Source organism: Gekko japonicus, unplaced genomic scaffold, assembly GCF_001447785.1.
Source record: "Gekko japonicus isolate JY-2015 unplaced genomic scaffold, Gekko_japonicus_V1.1 scaffold948, whole genome shotgun sequence".
In the NCBI taxonomy this organism is placed as follows: Eukaryota; Metazoa; Chordata; class Lepidosauria; order Squamata; family Gekkonidae; genus Gekko; species Gekko japonicus.
The window spans coordinates 247,448-267,720 of NW_015161978.1; the positions used below are offsets into that span (position 1 = coordinate 247,448).

Below are 20,273 nucleotides of genomic sequence, written 5' to 3' on the forward strand. Positions count from 1 at the left end.
ATACTGGGAGATGTGGTTGATAAATATTGTTGGATTGGGAACTGTGGGAAACCACACCTACCTGGCTCATAAATCAAAATGATGATGAACTACTGTATCATACATCCTTCCGTCTATCTACACTCATAAATCTACACAAAGTTATCACTGTACTTTAAGCAGAAAAGCATTGTATGGCCCTGGTCACACGGCAAAGTTGCCGCGGGAGAGGCACGGGAGTCCTGCGGATTTTCCAGGCGCGATCTCACCCCAACATCTGGGAAGCGCAGTGCTCCCATGGCAAACCCGTGGCTCCCCGCCGAAGGTGCGGAGTTAAAAACTAGTACCTACCAGGGACTAGTTTCCTGAAACCGCAGGCCAAGGGTGGGCATCTGATTGCATTCCCGGTGGACTTACGTGGCATCCGGCACCCGCCGCGATTCGCTGTTGCGCAACAGCGCCCAACAGCGCATGCACACTAAGAGCGATTGCTAGTGCGATCATGCGGCGCAGTTTCTGTGCCGTGCTGCAGGATACCCGTCTGATCGGCATTTCCCCCGAACCACGGGACCTCGACCGGGGCGTGTGCTCGGGCAGCTGCGCGTTAGTTTCCTCCGGGGCAATTAGCCACGCCTCCCCCCCCCGCGATATCCAGCCCATGTGTGACCAGGGCCTATATATACCTTTCATCAAAAACAATTCCAGTTTTATCTAAGTGCACATCTGAACTCTGCTATAATACAGAGAGGACAGTCATTCTGCTTCTCATGCTACACAAGTGAAATTTTACTTTGCCTTGTTACTGAGAACATTGCCATTCCTACCACATCAGTCAGTAAAGCAAAAGCTGCTGTATTTTGAGTTGGAGGTGTGTCAAAGGAGTCTAGCACTGGTAGCAGATAAGAAACTCTTCCATGATATTTAGGGCTTGCCATGACAGAGTATTTTGTATCATGTTAATCCAGCTCTGCTACCATATCCTTAATACAGTAGTAACTAGTTCAGCTCAAAATTTCAGCAACCATACAACATTGTTTCAGCTACAAAATGTGCCAGGAGTTTCTCAATGCATCTGAAATGGGATTAGTATTAATCCTAGTGTAATCATTTGCTATACCCTGGTTATGCTGGCAATGATGAATGCGAATGGGGAGAAGACCCACTGGTGGGTCCTCCCTGGAAGTTGACTTGTGTAAAGGAACAACCTCTTAGACTCCTTTCTCTCCAGATGAGTTCATAAAGTCACTAGTATAAAGAAGCTCTATGTGACCTCTACCTATGAAGTAATAATAATAGGTGTTGGTGTTATGGGATAAACAGCAGTGGAAGATGATTTCATACAAATCTGTTTTATAAGTCTACAAGCAATGAGCAGCATTTATCAATTAACAGGTAGGGAAAATATTCAGTGCAATTAAAGCAATGATTTCACTCCAAAAGAAAGCAACACCACACCATTCTGTACTCCTGAGGGGGAAAGGCAGCTCCTGTCACTAATGTGGAACACAGCTAATTTTAACAGAGTCTGTGTAGGCCCCTTGAGGAACACCATGTTGATGAAGGAATATACAGTAGGGAACCCCTCAAAGGACCTGCCTGATTGGAGAGCCTCGGGAAAGGTGTGAGGAAATTGCATTTCCTGTTTCTTAGTGGAGTTATTAAAGGGAAAAGCAACTTTAATCACTGGCAGACCACTTGCAAGGTTATTTTTTTATTTATGTATCAAAACAATATCCTCTATTCCTCAGATGCTTTTTAATCTATATGTCAGTGCAGTCAATTTCGTGTTCCTGTACAATGTATTAACAACTGTAGGGTTCTGTTAAAAACATGAAAGGTTTCCCCAGATTACAGAGGACACAATGTGTTTGAGTGATTCAGCCAAAAGCCAGAGCCAATTAGGCTGTGGATCCCCCCCCCTCCCCCTGGCTGCTTTGGTAGCAAAGAATTCACAGAGTTAATAATAAACAGAAAAAAGCGCATAACATAAAATTTCCCCTTCAAATACCTATTGGCACTCTCAGACAGCAAATGTTCAAATAGGCAGGAGTTGGCACTGCTTCTAGATACCCCCACATAGACAGAGGCTGGATCTAAAAATTCAGCAGAATAAGGTGAGAATAATGTGGCAGAGTTGTGAAGTGGATGATTGGACAGTGTTGTTTGAAACCTTAGGTGATGTATTATACTTTAAATGTTCCAATATGTTATAAAAACCTCTATGAAAGTCCCACTTACAGAATAGCAGGTTGAGGGCTAGGCTAGAACCTTTCTCCCAGAGGTCTTTTTATTCATTAACTATTTTACACGAGGGAACATTCAAAAGTGGAATATTCACACTGTGCCAAGAAGGCATTCTGCTCTTTCTGCCAGCTCAAGATTCAAGCACTTCGTTCCTCTGGATGATTACAAGGGGCCAGCCAGAGTTGGTGCCTGAAGCTAATGACTATGCCTGGAGACAGCGTCTTCTAGAGTGAAAGGGTGGTATGTCCTGAAGGTTTCTGTATAGTCCATGAGCAGCATATATAGGGGAGCAGGTGTATGCCAGGCTGAAAGCTGTGCGGGAAGGTTTCACACTGGCCTAGCAAGTGTCCCTAGTTGTCTGTACAAAGTGAGACCATTATCCCAGAAAACTTCCCACAGTAATAGAAACTTCTAGGATATGCTGAAGTTCATACAAGGGTTGCCTAGAAGGGCATGAGGAAAACTTGTACACTGCCTCCAGCCTGCATTGCTCATGCCTACTGCCTTGCAGGCGTCATATCCTGGTGCTCAAGCTGCCCTCTTCTACAGCTCCTTCCAAAGAGTGCAATCTTCTGGGAAGCAACAATGTAGTCCATTTATATCCTAGGTTCTATTAAACAGAAGCTTTTCTTTGCGATTTGTATAAAACATATAATATATCATATTACTCCCTCCCTACCTGCCCTGAGCCTGTTATGGCGGGGAGGGCAGGATAGAAAACAAACAAACAAACAAACAAACAAACAAATACCTGTTTTCCTATTATTCCCTGAAGATTTTCCTGAATGGAATCTGTCCGTATTTATTTATTTAATTCGATTTTTGAAACCACTTTTCCTTGTGAGACAGGGCTCAGGGCAGTGCACATCAATATAAAACCATCTCTCTATATAATAATTCTCTGTTGGTGGTGGCACGCTGCTGAACATTCCACACAGCGCCCAAAGCCTTTGGCTCCGTGATCTGTCAGTCAGAAGCTGTCCCTATCCACTGGCTGCATTGCCCGAGTCTCGCCTCCAACATTCTAAACAGTTTGCTGTTCCTCTCCCCCCCATAGCCAGTCAGAACACATAGGTTATTTGCATTTGTGGCCTCATTGGCCTTTGCCTCTAACATTCTAAACAGTTTGCTGTTGCTGTTCTGAGGTAAAATGTGTTCTGAGGTACCCTTAGTGCCTGTTGGGAGAAACCATTGTTGCCAATCTCCATGTGAGGGCTGAAGATCACTCAGAATTACAACTGCTTTCCAGATGGCAGAGATCAGTTCCCCTGGAGAAAATGGTGGACTCTATGTCCTCATATCCTGCTGAGATGGCCCCTGTATGACAGCCAATGTGACGTAGCAGTCAGAGTTTCAGAGCACGGTAGAGGCTGCAGGTGAGGGACAGGGTGGAAAGCTGAAGAGTGAGAAGGAAATAAAGCTAGGTTGATGATAGGCTGGGGAGGAGCTAGGGTTGCCAACTCCAGGTGGGAAATTCCTGGAGATTTGAGGGATGAAGCCTGGAGAGGGTGAGGTTTCAGGAGGGGTGGGACCTCAGACAGGTACAATGCCACAGACTCCACCCTCCAAACCAGCCATTCCCTCATGGGAAACCATTGTTGCCAATCTCCAGGTGGGGGCTGGAGATCACTCAGAATTACAACTGGTCTCCAGGAGAAACGGGAGAGGAGATGGAAAGTTGAAGTCAGAGGGGCAGATAAAGATAGGTTGATGGTTGGCTGGGAAGGAGATAGGGTTGCCAACTCCAGGTTGGAAAATTCCTGGAGATTTGAGGGGTGGGGCCTGGAGAGGGTGGGGTTTGAGGAGGGGTGGGACCTCAGACAGGTACAATGTCATAGACTCCACCCTCCAAACCAGCCATTCCCTCCTGGGGAGCCATTGTTGCCAATCTCCAGGTGAGGGCTGGAGATCACTCAAAATTACAACTGTTCTTCAGGTAGCAGAGATCAGTTCCTCTGTAGAAAACAGTGGACTCGATGTCATACCCTGCTGAGGTTGCTACAGCAAATTGACACTGAGTGCCCAAGGCTGGGACACTCTCCCAGAGCCTCTTTCTAGAGGCCGTTGTATTTATTTCCACAATGGGCCTTATTCCTAGTATACATATATTTAGTAAAAACATATTTAGATCCATACTATGATACAGCAACATGACACCTAACATTTAAATGCTATTGACTTAAAAAATTCTATTTTATTTGAGAGTGACCGATTCCATTATTTTTCTTGTTCTGTTTCTCAAAACATATACGAATTCAGCTGTAAAATGTCCAAATCTTTGTATTGTGATGAAGTATACACACAGAAATGGCAGAACTTCACATTGATTCTAAGGCCGCTTTCCAACCACTTATTTCTATATGTTTCCTCTTGGGAAATGGCATGTTCAAAGCTTTATGAACAGGATAGCTCTTCACAATATTCTAACAGAAAAAGCTTAATTATACAAAGATGGAAAATTAAACACTGCCTATTGCTTTTATCCTATCAGCCAGCTTTCACATTGGTTGTATGAATCTACGCGATATCCACAAAACCCTTTTCCATTTAAAACCATCTTCACTGGCTTAGTAAGGAATCATACTTTAAAAATTTATTTTACAGAATTCTATTTCCACCTTTCCATTAAAATATCTAAGGAGACAGCATTACTGGTTGGCTGGGTCAAAAAGTGAGAAATCAAAAAACTACATTCTCTAATCTAGGACTAATTGCTTAAGATCTGGAAGCAAGGCCTTGCTCTGGGTTTGGTCTGTGAGGTAGTGTGGATATGCATCCAAAGCAGAATAGTCATCTCAGCTGTCATGCTTCAGTTATGGAACTTCTTCTTTGAAGAAGCCTAATGTGAATTTTTGTTGGGGTGAATTTTTGAATGAGTTACTTAAGATTATTATTTATTGCTCTTGCACAAAGATGTGATGGATAGAGAAAATGTAAAAGAATTAAGAGTATGTACAAAAATAAAAGAAAATACATTGAAAATTACTCCCAGCTAACTCAGATCAATCAGCTCATGAATACACACTAAAGAGGGGGAAAGGATCCTCTTTTTACTGCCACAACATAATGCAAAAAAAGGTTGGTACAAACATAGAGGCAACTAATCTATATTAATGAATTTGGATGAGATATCCTAAACTGAAAGAATATGCATTATTTTCAAGAAGTCAGGATATTTATTTTTCTTATGCAGCAGGGTAAAGAACTCATGAGGGAACAATTTATTCAATGAATTTCACAGATATTTTCTGTTTACTAATTGCTCTAACAGACTTTTTAATTTGCTCAGTATTCATAATGAAAACATTTTTTTTCCTGTGGGCTATCCTTGTTTTCTCTATATCAGATATATCTATTATTCTGCTTCTCTGTACCTCTACTTGTTTCTCATAAAGCTCCCGAAGAAGTTAAAAAAGCTATCAGTAAGGAGATTCTCTCAATGAAAACTGTATCTCTGTTCAAGACCTATTAGCACATGTGTTATTGTTGCCTATATGGTGCCTCTAAGAGGGTAAAGGTCAGCTAAGAGTGGGTGGGAGAGATGTTTTGAGGTCAAGAGAATGGTGATGGTCTTAGCATTTTCTCAAGCTCTCAATCAGAATTGGGGCCTCTCAGTTTGGGGGGTAGGTAATTGTCGGGAGATCTAGTAATGGACTTTGCAATGTCTTATTTGGCCTTCAGTGAGCTAGATTAATGTTTTCTAATGATACTCCATACAGAGAGAAATTATATGTGCATTGGAATATGAAGATAGCAGCACTCTGTGACCTGTCAATGTAACTTTTCCACTCACAAGTTTTCCAAACACCATCCAAATAAAAATCCAATTAATACCATATATTGTTTCAGAACCAACCTTCATCCGAGTGATCAGAAGGGATGAAGTGCCTTCCCAGTTTGGTGAACAAAAAGGTGTGTCCAAAAAGTATGTGAGGATTACTAGCAAAAGAACAAAAGCCAAAAGCACTGTGAATTACAAACTCATCTTTAAATGTACTCTTGGCTTATGTTCTTTCAGTAGTGCTTAGTTCAATGGCCACAACATGCAGAATGGCTCACCTAGTTGTGCTACTGCCAGCACCACTAGAAATGCCTGGCTATAATGTGAAAACTGTATATGAAATTACAGTCACCCATGTTATCGCCACTGTGTGGAGCAGCCATCATATAGAGGTAGTTTCAAGATGCTTTCATGTGGTACCCATAATATGTAGACAGACCCTGGTATTGCAGGGTTTTTTGCTGTTTGATCTTCTGTTGTGCCCAAAGGGGGAAAAAAAGCTTTCTGAAAGCAAGACATGCCAGAAGCTCAAGCCATTATGTGGTGGCTTGCAAGCTGTCTCAGTGGCCATACGGTTGTTGATGGCATCTCAATGGAGTTCATCTTCCACTCTCAAAAACAGCTAGGCTGCCAAATGTCCAAATAGTAAAAATCTTCACATAGAAACATTTTGTGTGGGTGGACAATGGTTTGTCCTAGTTATTTCTGACAGGACGGTGAAAGAAAATAGTACTAACAGTCAGTCCAAGAGATCACAGTTTGGAGAAATAAAGATAACCCAGAGTTGTGTTATAATTTTTATAGGTACAATTTGTACCTATCTTTCAGTAGATGAGAGAGGTGGCACATGAGAAACGGATCATTAAACAGTAGTGTGAAGCCAGGGAAATTAACCAGCTGCTGTGAAAGCCACCTCTCTTATTCTCTCAGTGATAGAGAGAAATAAGGGGAAGAGGAAGAGGGATAAAAAGGGAGAGGTGCCAATGGTACCTATAACACAACAATTAAAGAGACTCTATTAAATTCAGACCTAATGGTTGTAACATCATTGATTAAAAAAAAAGGAAAGCCTTGATTTATACAGAGCTGTTCACTGCTGAAATGTAAGACCTTGTAGGTAGAAAGGGACAACCAATCAGAAAGGAAAATATAGTGCACCATGACTTACAAACTCACAGCACAGAATACAAAGTAAGGGCACAATTCAGCCCATTTAAAGAATTAGTCTTCAATGGAAGTGACAAACACATTTACATTTTTCTCTTTGAAATCAATGTAATTTAAAATACTTAACTGTGTATAATCCTAAACAGAATTTCACCCTATGTCAATGGACTTGGAAGGGTGTAACTCTGTTTTGGGATCATAATGTAAATTTAGTAGGATCATGTCCTGATATTACAAACATTTGTTCCAACATATTAAAAATCAAAGTAACAAAACTGGAAATCATTAAAAAAAAAAATCCTGCAAAGAAATTCACCATGATACCAAAGAGGCAATATTTCCATGGGATGCACCAAAGTTCTAATTTTGGTTTTCACTTTAAAAAGTACTTTTGGGGATGTGTGGACTATTTCCTGAAAACTACCCCCCAGTTATGAGAATATTCATCTTTTTTTTTTTAATCAGGAGCCATTGCTTTACCTATCTGAAGTTGCATGAGTACAATTTTCTAATGTTTCTTCCTGGATTAATCACATAAACAACTTCTGCTAAACAGATATCATGAAGTAAATGGGATGACATTATAGTGTAACACAAATAATCAGACTTCGCTAGGATGACATCACTGACGCTAAACAAAGTCAATTCAGAGTGAGGATGATTCCTCCTGAATAGACCAGTTCTATAGCAATCACTGAATAATCACTGCAAAAATGCTCTCAGTGATGTCACAAATAGTTATAAAATGAGTAAATACATTTGAGTTTCAAACTACATAACAAGATAGTGCTAACTTTTCATCTGAATTCTCATATCTCTCCAAGTGAGAGATAAATCAATGGTGAGACCTCATTTGGAATACTGTGTGCAGTTCTGGTCACCACACCTTAAAAAGGATATTATAGCTTTGGAAAAAGTGCAGAAAAGGGCAACTCGAATGATAAAAGGGTTGGAACACTTTCCCTATGAGGAAAGGTTAAGATGCTTAGGGCTCTTTAGCTTGGAGAAACGACGACTGAGGGGGGACATGATTGAGGTTTACAAGATTATGCATGGGAAAGAACAGGTAGAGAAAGAGGTACTTTTCTCCCTTTCTCACACTACAAGAACTTGTGGGCACTCCATGAAATTGCTGAGCGGTCGGGTTAGAATGGATAAAAGGAAGTACTTCTTCACCCAAAGAGTGATTAACACATGGAATTCACTGCCACAGGACGTGGTGGCGGCTACAAGCATGGACGGCTTCAAAAGTGAATTAGATAGGCATATGGAGCAGAGGTCCATCAGTGGCTATTAGCCACAAGGTATAGATAGGGGCTCTGGGGCAAGTGATGCTCTGTCTTCTTGGTGCTTGGGGGGGCCAACAGTGGGAGGGCTTCTAATGTCCTGGCCTCACTGGTGGACCTCCTGATGGCACCTGGTATTTTTGGCCACTGTGTGACTGATTGTTGAACTAGATGGGCCTTTGGTCTGATCCAAAATTGGCGTCTCTTATGTTCTTATGTTAGTGTATTTGGCTTCCCAGAAATATGGGATATATAATTTTGTTTATAAATCAAACAAAAAAACCCCTGTAGATATGGGCCAAATAAATATTTGGGGATCATTATGTGGTGTACAAGTAGCAGAGATAAGCCAAAAGAAGCCAATCTCTTAGATTTTTGGATTCTTTGCTGGGGACTGGAAGACCAGTCTGTTCATGCCATTTCAGATTTTTTTCCCTTTCATGAGGTTATGCTACAGATTGGATACACAGGAGGGTGGGTGCCTGTGATAAGGTTGTGCTAGGGCAGAGAAGGTTGTGCTAGGGCAGATGCTGTACAGATTCTTCCTTGGAAATAGGTTTTCCTTGTTGACATTGCATGCTTACCCTCTATAAAACAGATGTAAACTGATTTCCACAAAATATACCATTAAGTACTCAGTGTGAAAGGAACAGTCCCTGTACAGGTTGCAAAATGCTTCAACTTCTTATGGAAAAGCACAATCAATTACCCCAATACCATCCATTCTTGATTTACATAATGGCATATCCTGATCACAGTATACCAAATTAGTATGGGTTATTTCAATTTAGCTATATGAGTTACAACACATACCTCCCATGAGCTCATTAGTAGGAAGACATCATTGTATGCTGAATCAAAGTAAGGGATTTTTTATTTTATTTCCTTGCCTTATTTCACTTTCATACCACTTATCCTAACAATAAAAGATGGCACAAAATACTCTATGGAATGCAGTATCTCCAGCTTAGACTTCTGTGCCAAAAAAGGGATGGGAGGGATGGAGAGAGAGATAAAGCAGGAACAAAGTAACAAATTATATTGTCAGGAAAATGTGAACTTTTTGATTGGGGATGACATTTATTTTAAGTGTGCAATGACGGCAGGGAATCTGTCAGGGTAAGACATGGCAGAGGTTTCAACGTTTGTTAAGAGTGTCGTGGGAATTTAACTAAAACTGTTAAAACTGACACTATTGGCTTTTGTTAACACATTAGGCATGGGAAAAGTGCCAGTCAGCATATCCTCCATAGCATCAGTTCAGTTAAATCATCTGGAAGATGCATAAAACTGGGTGGGATTATAATGTTTCATTTTTCCCCTACTCGGCACATGATTAGAAGGAACAAAGAGGAGATGGGCCATTTTGACAGGAACGATGAGATAATTTAAAAAAATCTTCAACCATTTTGCAATTTAAACGAACATACACAAAAGGAGCCATGGGCGCTGGGTTTACAGATCCTCAGCTTAGTAAAAATAAGTAGTAGATTTGATTTACAAATGTTTGTACCACTGCTGTACCACCAATATTCCAAGAACATTTACCGGAACATAACACTGTAATGTGAGGAAATTACTGTTTAATAGATTTGCTAGAGGCTGATGAAAAAATGAATGGACACAGGAGAAGAAATCACTGGATACCTTTATGGACCAAGTCATGTGCTTTTCTGAATTATAACCAAAATGTGGTACCAGTTATCACATAGGGCAACTGGTGATTTGTCTCATATACCTGGCAGAGAAAAGGGGTTCACTACACATCTGCTATAAGAGGAATTATTCTATAAGTATGTGAAGAAGGAACAGATCATTCATAAGATCCATCCTCTGCAATTCATTTTATGTTCCATCTTGTATACTTTTTGCCCAGTGTCTCAGGCATCCACATGTCAAGCCTATTTTTGTTCTGTTTGTGGCATTCTGTGATCTCAAAATTGTTGATCTAGTTGAACTTCACATACATTTCAATATGTCCAATCTATCCTATGTTAGGGTTACCAGATGTCCTCTTTTTAGATGATATGTCCTCTTTTTGGGTTGAAAGGTTAAGCATATTCCTAGTCAGTAGCAATTTTCACAGCTTAAATAGTTGGGTATTTAAAATGAGATTTGTCATAGAGATCACTTGTTTGAAGTAGTCAGTCGGGGAATATGTCCTCTTTTTTGCTTTTCAAAATATGGTAACCCTATCCTATGTTCTAAGTCCCAACTAAAATCCCCTAAAAATGGCAACCTGTGTTTTACAGATCTTGGTTTTCTATGTAACATCAGACCTGTAATATTAGCTCACGTTAATTGCAATTATCTATGATTGATTACAATAAGCAAAGTTTAACAGTCCTATTACATACCTGTTAAGGTAAAATATCGTGGCCATGGCACAGGCAGACTGACAGATGGAATGATACAAACAGACAGAAAAACTAATATGATGGTCCTAAAGGTACATATGAATACTGATTTAAAATGTTATTTCTTCGGAATACCAAGAAAGTTCTGAATACCATTTTTCAGTTTATATTAAAATATTCCTCCAGTAGCACTACAAATATGTACTCGTAATATGTCCAGATTCCTAAAGTCCATGTGCAGTGAAGTTTATGTCCATCTGCTGCTGTCTGGTTCAGCTGATAAAATGCAGATGCAGGATTAAGCATTAAAAAAAACACCCTCACTAGAAGTGGTTGCCAATAATTGTCTTCCTACTCAACAAATATGATCTTGCATAGTTTGACATGCTGAACTTTGAGGATTTTAAAAAACAGTTGTGTGCTTTACTACAGACACAACAGATGGGAAAAACCAGGGAATTGACAAAAAAGAATTCTATGGCTTTTACCATAAAGAACTAGGCAAAATGAAACCACATGGCCATGTAAAAAAGTACTATGACATGAGTACAGCTTCCATTATATACTTTGGACACTGAACTATCAGACTTTTCCTTTGTGAATTTATTACACCTTCAAGGTTGCTACTGTTGATGAAACTATTGCCCCAGAGTATTTTTTAAACTGTGGCTATTCCAAAAACAAGGCCATGGGTGGGTCCATGGCATCAGTGATGTAAATATATGAAACATTTAAAATAAGTAACATTTTCAGTCAAAAGGGGTCATCTGTACAGTAGACAATTATCTGAACCAGAACTATCCAGTAATCCAGTTTTAGCTCACTGGTTCTTCAGGGGCCAAACTACCTGGTGAACAGCTTTATGCAAAACATTCTGCTTTACATTGCACCTATACAAATTGTCCCAAGAGCAACTCCACAAATGTTATATCTGGTTTACAAAGCAGCCATGCTGTATCTCTAATGGTAAAAGTATATACTGTAACCCTACACAGAGTTACTTCAATCTAAATTCATTGTTTAAATGGATTTAGGAGTAGTTCTGCATAGGATTACACAGTTAATTACTTCAGTATTAGAGAAGTCAACAACCCACAACAATTCACCCTACTGGAGGAAGTTATCCAATGAAACCTGAAAGCTTCCATATACCTACAATAGCATAGTTAACACATTATAAATTTTATTTACCAACAACATACATTAAGGAAAATGCTTCAAAGAAGTTGACATTTGATATGAAAGAGATCACAGCTTAAAAGGAATACTGGAAAACCACTCAAGTAACATCCTTCTATGTTACTGAAGTGATGGTCACCAGTTCCTTAATCTGGTACTCAGGCTTTCACCAATTTACAATGTGAGTAAACAGCCATTGAGATATTTAAATATGTAATGCATGTGCTTCCTGGTGGGTTTTTTTTTTTTTGAGAGAGGGCTAGAGAGAGATTATGAATAATAAGTATAGGTTTGAAAGCAATCTTATAAAATTATTTTTCCTCATAGAACTAGGGCTGCCAAGTGGGGGCGGGTGGCAGGTAAACCCCCGCTTCAGAGGCCCAATTTCCAGCCCCGCGGAATCAGGCCCCGGGGGGAACTCTGCCCTGGCGTGTGCGTCACCTGGAAGTGACGCAGGCACGCTGGGGGCGGGGCCACAGCCATACAAGGGAAAACCCTATGGTTTCCCCTTGTATGGCCGTGGCTCCGCCCCAGCATGCCTGCGTCACTTCCGGGTAACGCGCGCGCTCGCACACACACACGACGCCAGCCGGGAGCCCCCTGCTCCCGGTGAAGAATCACTTGGCAACCCTACATAGAACATAAACCTGGATTTTCTTCAGTCAGCTCCTAGTTTGAGAAAAACATATACACCTAGTATTTGAGGGTGAAAATTAACAAATGCTTATGACAAACTCAACAGACAGAAGTGGCTCTCACTAAAAACTGGAAATGAAACCAACGAAGACTGAATATGATTTCAAATTACAACTCTTACAGATAGTCATTTAAAAAAATATTAAAGCTTTGCTGGATGTTGTTATATCTCTGGTGTGTTAAATGTAAACAGACATTTTAGCATTCAATTGTTCAGCTAGTGCTTTCACTAGTGCAATGCAGCCATTTCCATCAGTAAGACAGTAAATATTTTCACCATTGAAATAACCTTGTGGTTGGCTTATAATTACTAGAATGCTCACTGAATTACTTGCTTTGTTCCAGTATCCCCTGTCAGTGCCACAGACCTCCCTGCCTCTCTTGTTTTTCTCAAAAGCAATTTAGAAAATGCTTGTATTTTAGACAAAAGGAGAACATTTGGTGAAAGAAAATTCATCATTAGGTATCTAGAGGTTTGTTAATAGAAAAGGCAACTCCCACAGTGTATCCTAGTGCTCAAGCCAGACACACATGCTCAGGACCAGCAAGCTGCCTTCACAGTGGGCCAAAAGTCATTATCATAATTTTATATTACATAGACTACATTGAAAATTTAATATATCCCAGCAAAAAGAGACAAAAGACATTTTGCATAATGCTTCTGTAAGCGCACTCTCTCTTGCTACTCTTTTAGCCACCCCATGCAGATAATCACACCAGGAAAAAGAAGTTCATTACCTCAGCCAAATCAAAATTAGGCCTTTCTTTTTGATAGGGAACTTCATTAGTAAACCCTGTCTTATACAGCTGGGAGATTTGATGAATCTATCTTGGAGTAATAATTCAGCACAATCAGCCACATTTCTTCTTTAAGTTTTATGTCTTTGTTAAGAAAATTGAAAATATATGTAGAGGATGCATTCATACATTTGCAAACACAGAAGGCTATCCTTATTCATTTACAGGCATATAAACCATGCTAGATTTGCAGCAGTAGCTTCATTAAGTAAACAAATCTCTTGCTTCTATGGCTGAGAATAAAAGTCTAACCCTTGGAAGTAAGAAATATCTGTTCTGAAAAATATCTTACTATTTTTACACTTGCAGGCTTTAGGAAAAGAAAGTCACTATTCTTTATTGGTTTTCCTGTTCAAAGACCAGGAATTTATGAAAGTAAAAAAGGGAGACATGGCCCCTGAGAGGATATATGAGGTTCTCAGCAAATCCGGGTCATTCACTCCACACCCTTTTAAAACATTTAGGCCCACATGCAAGTGCTCCGTTCTTCCTCTGCCATGGCCCTATCATGTACAGGAGGGAAACGGAGAGCACAAGGAAGGTAGTTTTTATATGTGAGTGTCCTTTTCATATAATCACATCCTGGTGTATACAGGCAACAATGGATACAAATACTCGTGTTGCACTAGTCCTGCATGTCTACTAATCCTTATATCTGAGCAGTGGAACTAGGTGAATGAGGCTCAGAAAACTACATTTGAAGGTGGGTAGGTTGCTGCTCTCCTGCTTTACCATTCTCCTGTTCCCAGAGGCCCCTGTGTGATACTCCTGAATCATACGGCTTAAGTGTCAAAACAGCAGCACTGACAAAAAGGATATAACCCTGAGGTCTAAGTATGCATATTGTAGCCACAATCATATAGGCTTCTCTTAGATACTTGGCTTTATGAATACTTCACATTAATTTCAGGGAGACTATAAAGGCATAAGATTGTTTTGGGTTGGGATCACTGCCAATGGATTCAGACCCCTACTTGTATTTTAAAGCTTTGTGATTGAATTTTTTTTCGTAGGATTAAAAAAATGATTTGGGAAACTAAAAATCAAGCTAGGATTGTCCGGAATCTTTCTCCAAGTTAGTTTTTGATAAGTCATTAGTTTTAGTAAAAACCAAGAGTTTGTCAGGATATTTTTTAACCACTCAGGTTACCATTTTATTTATAAAACTAGTTTCATACAGCCTTGGTCTAATGCAGGGTCTGTAATGGGTGCTGCCTACAAGGAGATTCCTTCTGGCTCTCCAGTATTGCCCAAGCCATCAAGTGTCAATGCTTCTACCACATGCTGTGCAGAACTGGAATGGGGGCACCTCCTGGAGATGCCTGCTCCAGATCTGTACTGTTAGTACCACTGCCAACCACTGCCACATGATCCTTAACTGTTCAGCCTGCTTGGGCAATGCTTAACCAGGAGCAGTTGAACACACTTGGAATGGGTGACTTGGGCAATCTCTTTCTGTTTGTGCACAAGTCCTTCATTTACAGTGATCAGTTGTCCCAGCAGCAGAATCATGTGACAAGGATACCCCTTGGGAAGGCTGCCACTATTCCCTGTGAGTGAGGGAGCTGCACATGAGCCAAGTCAGTGTGAAGTGAGTCTGTTTGGTACAGCATGAAGTGGAGGAGTTTGATCTTGCTGCTACTGCAGCCAATAACTGGCTTGCATTCCACTGTTCTACTCACTGCAGGTAAAGGTATGTTGTATGAGAGTGTATATAAAAAAGCAGGAAGTGAGAGGGCTTATCTGTGCCTCACTGTATAGTTACTGCTGCAAGAACTTCCCATCCTGTCCCTTTGGCTAGCTGGGACTACTGTGCCCTTAAATGAGGACTCTCTCTCTCTCCATCCCCATATTTCCACACAAGCAAGAGGTGGGGAGCAAAGGGACAGAGGTGATTTTCACGTTCCTCTTCCTTACTGTACTCTCTGTTCCTCCTCAATAACCAGCTTTAGTTTGTATCCTCTCCCCTCAAACCTTTATTAGTTTGCATAGTTGAAGCCTCTGACATTCCTAGCCCAACCTACTCCAACTCAAAGCACTGCTAAGGCATGGATTTTTGCTTCCTGGTAGGGCCTCCTTTGTTTCCTGCAATTTGCATCCAGAAGTATCAAAAACATCAGCAACTGTGTCCATCTCTTGCTGTGGACAATGGAGTTATCATTCTCCAATGTTCCACTTAGATACCTAGTTTTATTCTGTCCCCCCTTTAGTTCCTGTTTTAGCAAAGTCTGGGCCACCTAATGAACACCAACCAACACTGCTAAAATGTTGCCGACTCTTGTTCTCCTGTAATATTTTTTTTCATCAATTGTAACACCTAGGGTTACCAGGCTTAGGTGTGGTCTGGAAGTTCTCCTGGAAGAACACCTGCTGACCTTCAGATTTCTGGTATCAATTCACCTGGAAGAAATGGCAGTTCCAGAAGGTGGCTACTATGGTATACCATAGAGACTAGGCGAAGCTGATTGAGTGTCACTTGTAAAGACACTAAAGGCCAGAGGTTAGCTGATATTAAGAGGGGAATAGGCCTACTGTTGGCTGGCATCTTCCTATGGGTCCTCAGAGTAGATTTTTCTCCTTAGCACAAACAAAAACAAACAAACACAGAATGTTGCGATGATTTTTTTTTTAGGTTGAGTGGAACATAACTGGATAGTAGCCAAATTATACCAGCACAAATATTTAATATCAAATGTTACTGTAACAGACAGAACTAGGGCTGCTAGATCTCCTGTTACAGCAAATCTCCTGGCAACCTGTTGTTTTGCTGACCAGTGTCTGAAGCACCAGTGGGAAGGAATGGGGGGGGGGAGAACTGGGGCTCAGTTCAAGAGTGACTGCAGCTGTTAAAATGGTATGTTTACCTGCTAAACATGTTCACCACAAAGTTCTCAGTATCTTGATATATAAAACTAAACTCAAAGCCCTACCCCCCCCCCCGAAAGCAAGAAAAATGATTTCGGGGCCGGAAGAATGGGGGACTGGTGACAGAAGCAGTGTACCCTCTTCCTACCTTTTATTTGCCTCAGACTGAGCCTTCATGACACACATAGTTATGCTCCCGATGGTGGACTATATGTGCTTGCCATGGTAAACACCACTCAGTAAATTAATAACGTAGACTCGAGATTTAGGTTAATTGTTGACATCTCCAGTATATTATTTAACCCCTTTCAGTATGTCACTGATGTTAGTATATTGTTCAGATGCTGAAATAACCTGTCCTTGGGTGTAGGTCAGTTCGTTTTACAAGATTTTGTTATATCCCATGAGATTAGACTGTTTAAAAGTGCTGACTTATTTTTTTCAAAGCTTCAAATTTACAAAGTTTCAACTAAGCATAAACCTTATTAAGTAATCAGATGAGATTTTCCTGAGTGTGCGATTAGTTGAGGCAAGTGCAGTACTGCCCATTCAAAAAAAAAAAAAAAAGAACTAGTCAATGATCTGTGAAAGGTTGTAGCTTCACACCTTCATACTAACGGTTTCCAAAATCAGAATGCAATGCATTGACACTGGTATCTCTTTAGTGCTCTCCTGGGCTTGGAACCTTGAAGTACAGTCTTTTCCTAGGCCACTACCTCACTTTCTCATTCATCTGAAACTGTTTATCTGAACATTTCAGGTGTCCCCTGAGATCTTTATATAAACCAGTCTGTAATGTACAAGCAAATCACATGTTTGGTTCAGAGGTTTTTTGACAGCTTCTCAAATGCATAAATTTTTATACTATTCAGGGTTTCTTAGTGTGAATCTCATGCTACAACAGAGTTTGGGATTTTATAAGTGTCTCATACTTTGTTTCTGACATCCACGAGTCATTTGAAAGCTATTACTGTTTATAAAATGATAGTCATTATGCAACGATTGTTCTGGTCGCTGGATGCCACATTGTGGTATCTAAAGCATGCTAGTAGAGGTCAGCAATAGAACTGGAAGTAAAATGTGTTTATTTAAAACCAGAGTACTCAGTATAACAGAGTGATCTTTCAGAGGACTTGGAACATAAAATTATGTGTTTAATATTGAACCATGGTGATCGATAATTCCTTAGTAATTAATAATAAGACCCAGAATTTTTATACCCCGCCCTTCCTGACGAAACAGGCTCAGGGTGGCTTCCATAAAAAGTCAAAACACATAAAAAACAATTATAAAACAGTCATAAAAATCTGAGCTATCGTAAAGTGCTGGTGACTAATAATAATAATATTGCATATAGATGGTGGAAACAATTATGATGGAATATTCAAGTGGAATCCAGTCTGTGTTGACTATATACATATAACACTTCTTGGACTGTAATATAGCTGATAAAGGTCTAATTTTATTTCATTCAACATACGGTTTAGTTTTGTTTATTGTTGTTGACTGGGCTATTTGTTTTTTTTAGATATTTATGCTCTACTTTTCTTCCAATGGGGACCAAAAGTGGCTACATCAGTTTCCCTTTCCTCCATTTTCTCCTCACAAAAAGAAAACCTGAGAAGTAGATTAGTCTGTAAGACTGTGAGGGCTACCTGGTAGAATGGGGATTTCAACCTGGGTCTCCCAAATCCCTTGTCCCAAATCCAAGCCCCTTGGACTGCAAGGAGATCAAATCAGTCAATCCTAAAAGAAATCAACTCTGACTATTCCCTGGAAGGCTAGATACTAAAGCTGAAGCTCAAATACTTTGGCCACCAAATAAGAAGTGAGCACTCACTGGAGAAAACCCTGATTCTGGGAAAGATTGAAGGTAAAAGAAGAGAAGAGATTGGATTTATACCCCACCCTTCACTACCCAAAGGAATCTCAGAGTGGTTTACAAACTCCTTTCCCTTCCCCTCCCCACAACAGACACCCTGTGAGAGAGCTCTGCTCTTTTTCAAGAACAGCTGTGCCAGAACTATGGCTTGCCCAAAGTCATCCAGCAGGTGCAAGTGGAGGAGTGGGGAATCAAACCCGGTTCTCCCAGATTAGAGTCCGCGCACTTAACCACTACAGCAAACAGCAAAGGATGAGATGGTTAGACAGTGTTATTGATGCAACGAACATGAAATTAGGCAAACTCCAGAGGACGACGGAAGACTGGAGGGCCTGGCGAGATGTGGTCCATGGGGTCACGAAGAGTGTGTGTGACCGTGTGACTGAACAACAACAACTCCCAAAACCTAGTCTGAAACCCTAAAGCACAACATCACACTGAACAATTGTAACCTTAGATCCTGCACTGGCATAAGGATATGGCCACAGCTGGAGCACAGACAAAGCGGCAGCCTCAGACAAAGCTATCAGTTCTGCTTTGTTAGTGTTTGCTCCCAGGATTAACATGCTGATAGGGTGATCTGGTAGACACATTATACTTGAACTTCAAAAAAGCATTTGACAAGGTGCCTCACCAAAGTCTTCTGAATTACTTGTGGGGTAAAAGATGTATTCTTCCATGGATTAGTAACTAGTTGAAAGGGGGGGGGGGATGGATAAGTGTTCACAGTGGAAGGAGATAATATGTGAAGCTGCCTTATACTGAGTCAGACCCTTGGTCCATCACAGTTACTGTTGTCTACTCAAACACGCAGCAGCTCAGGGACTTAGACAGAAATCTTTCACATCAACTATGACTTTATCTTTTATACTAGAGATGCCAGGGATTGGCCCTGGGACCTTCTACATGCCAAGGGGAGGCTCTACCACTGAGCCACAGCCCACCTCAGCAGTGGGGTCTCCTGGGATCTGTGTTGGTATCAATGCTATTTAATTATTCATAAATGACTTGAAATTGTGGGTGAACAATAAGGTAACAAAGTTTGCAGTTGACATCAAATTGCTCAGGATAGTGACAGTGAGGATTGAGAAGATTTTGAGGGGCTCCAAGAGGGGCTATCTCCAATCTAATTGAATTCAACATAAGTGATTGTGGCAAAAATCCTGATTTCATGTATGCATGCTGACTTGGTGTGCAGCTGCAATTAAAAAGGCACATTCTGTGCTGGGAATCATTATGAAAGGGATTCAGAATAAAACTGCCACTGTAGTAATGTCATTATAATGCCCTGGTGGGCTCTCATTTTGATTCTTTTGTACAGTTCTGGTTGCCATATCCTTTCCAGTCCGGTTTTCGCCCTGGCCATGGGACGGAGACAGCACTGGTCGCTCTCACGGATGACCTCCAGAGGCATCTGGATCGGGGCGGGACGGCAGTGCTGCTGTTGCTAGACCTGTCGGCGGCATTCGACATGGTCGACCATCAGCTGCTTGCCCACCGCCTCGCCGACATGGGAATTCAGGGGCTCGCCTTGTAATGGTCGGGGACAAAGGGTGGCTATTGGGGAACAGCAGTCCCGAAGGCACCCACTAGTGTGTGGTGTGCCCCAAGGGGCCGTGCTCTCCCCGATTCTATTTAACATCTATATGCGCCCCCTTGTCCAGATTGCCCAGAGGCATGGGCTGGGTTGTCACCAATATGCGGATGACACCCAGCTCTATCTGATGTTGGGCGGTCAGTCTGACTCTACCCCGGAAGATCTGGACCAGGCGTTGCAGGACGTGGATGGATGGCTTAGACCGAGCTGATTGAAATTGAATCAAACGAAGATGGAGGTTCTGTGCCTGAATCGGAGTGGTACGGGGGTAGGGATCCCACTCCCGGCCTTCGGTGGGGCGCCATTGGTGCCAGCTCCGAGGGTCAGGAGTTTGGGAGTGCTCCTGGATGCCTCCTTAACAATGGAGGCCCAGGTAGCAGCCGCTGCCAAGGCAGCCTTTTACCATCTTCGGCTGATTAGGCAGTTGGTTCCCTTCCTCGAA

The 20,273-nt window shown here is 41.2% G+C and overlaps 1 protein-coding gene across 2 annotated transcripts in view; it reads right to left on the bottom strand.

Annotated features, from left to right (window-relative positions):
* ZNF521 (zinc finger protein 521) overlaps nucleotides 1–20,273 on the bottom strand; it is a 407,243-nt gene that overhangs the window by 104,069 nt on the left and 282,901 nt on the right. The gene's annotated exons all lie outside the window — the stretch shown is intronic.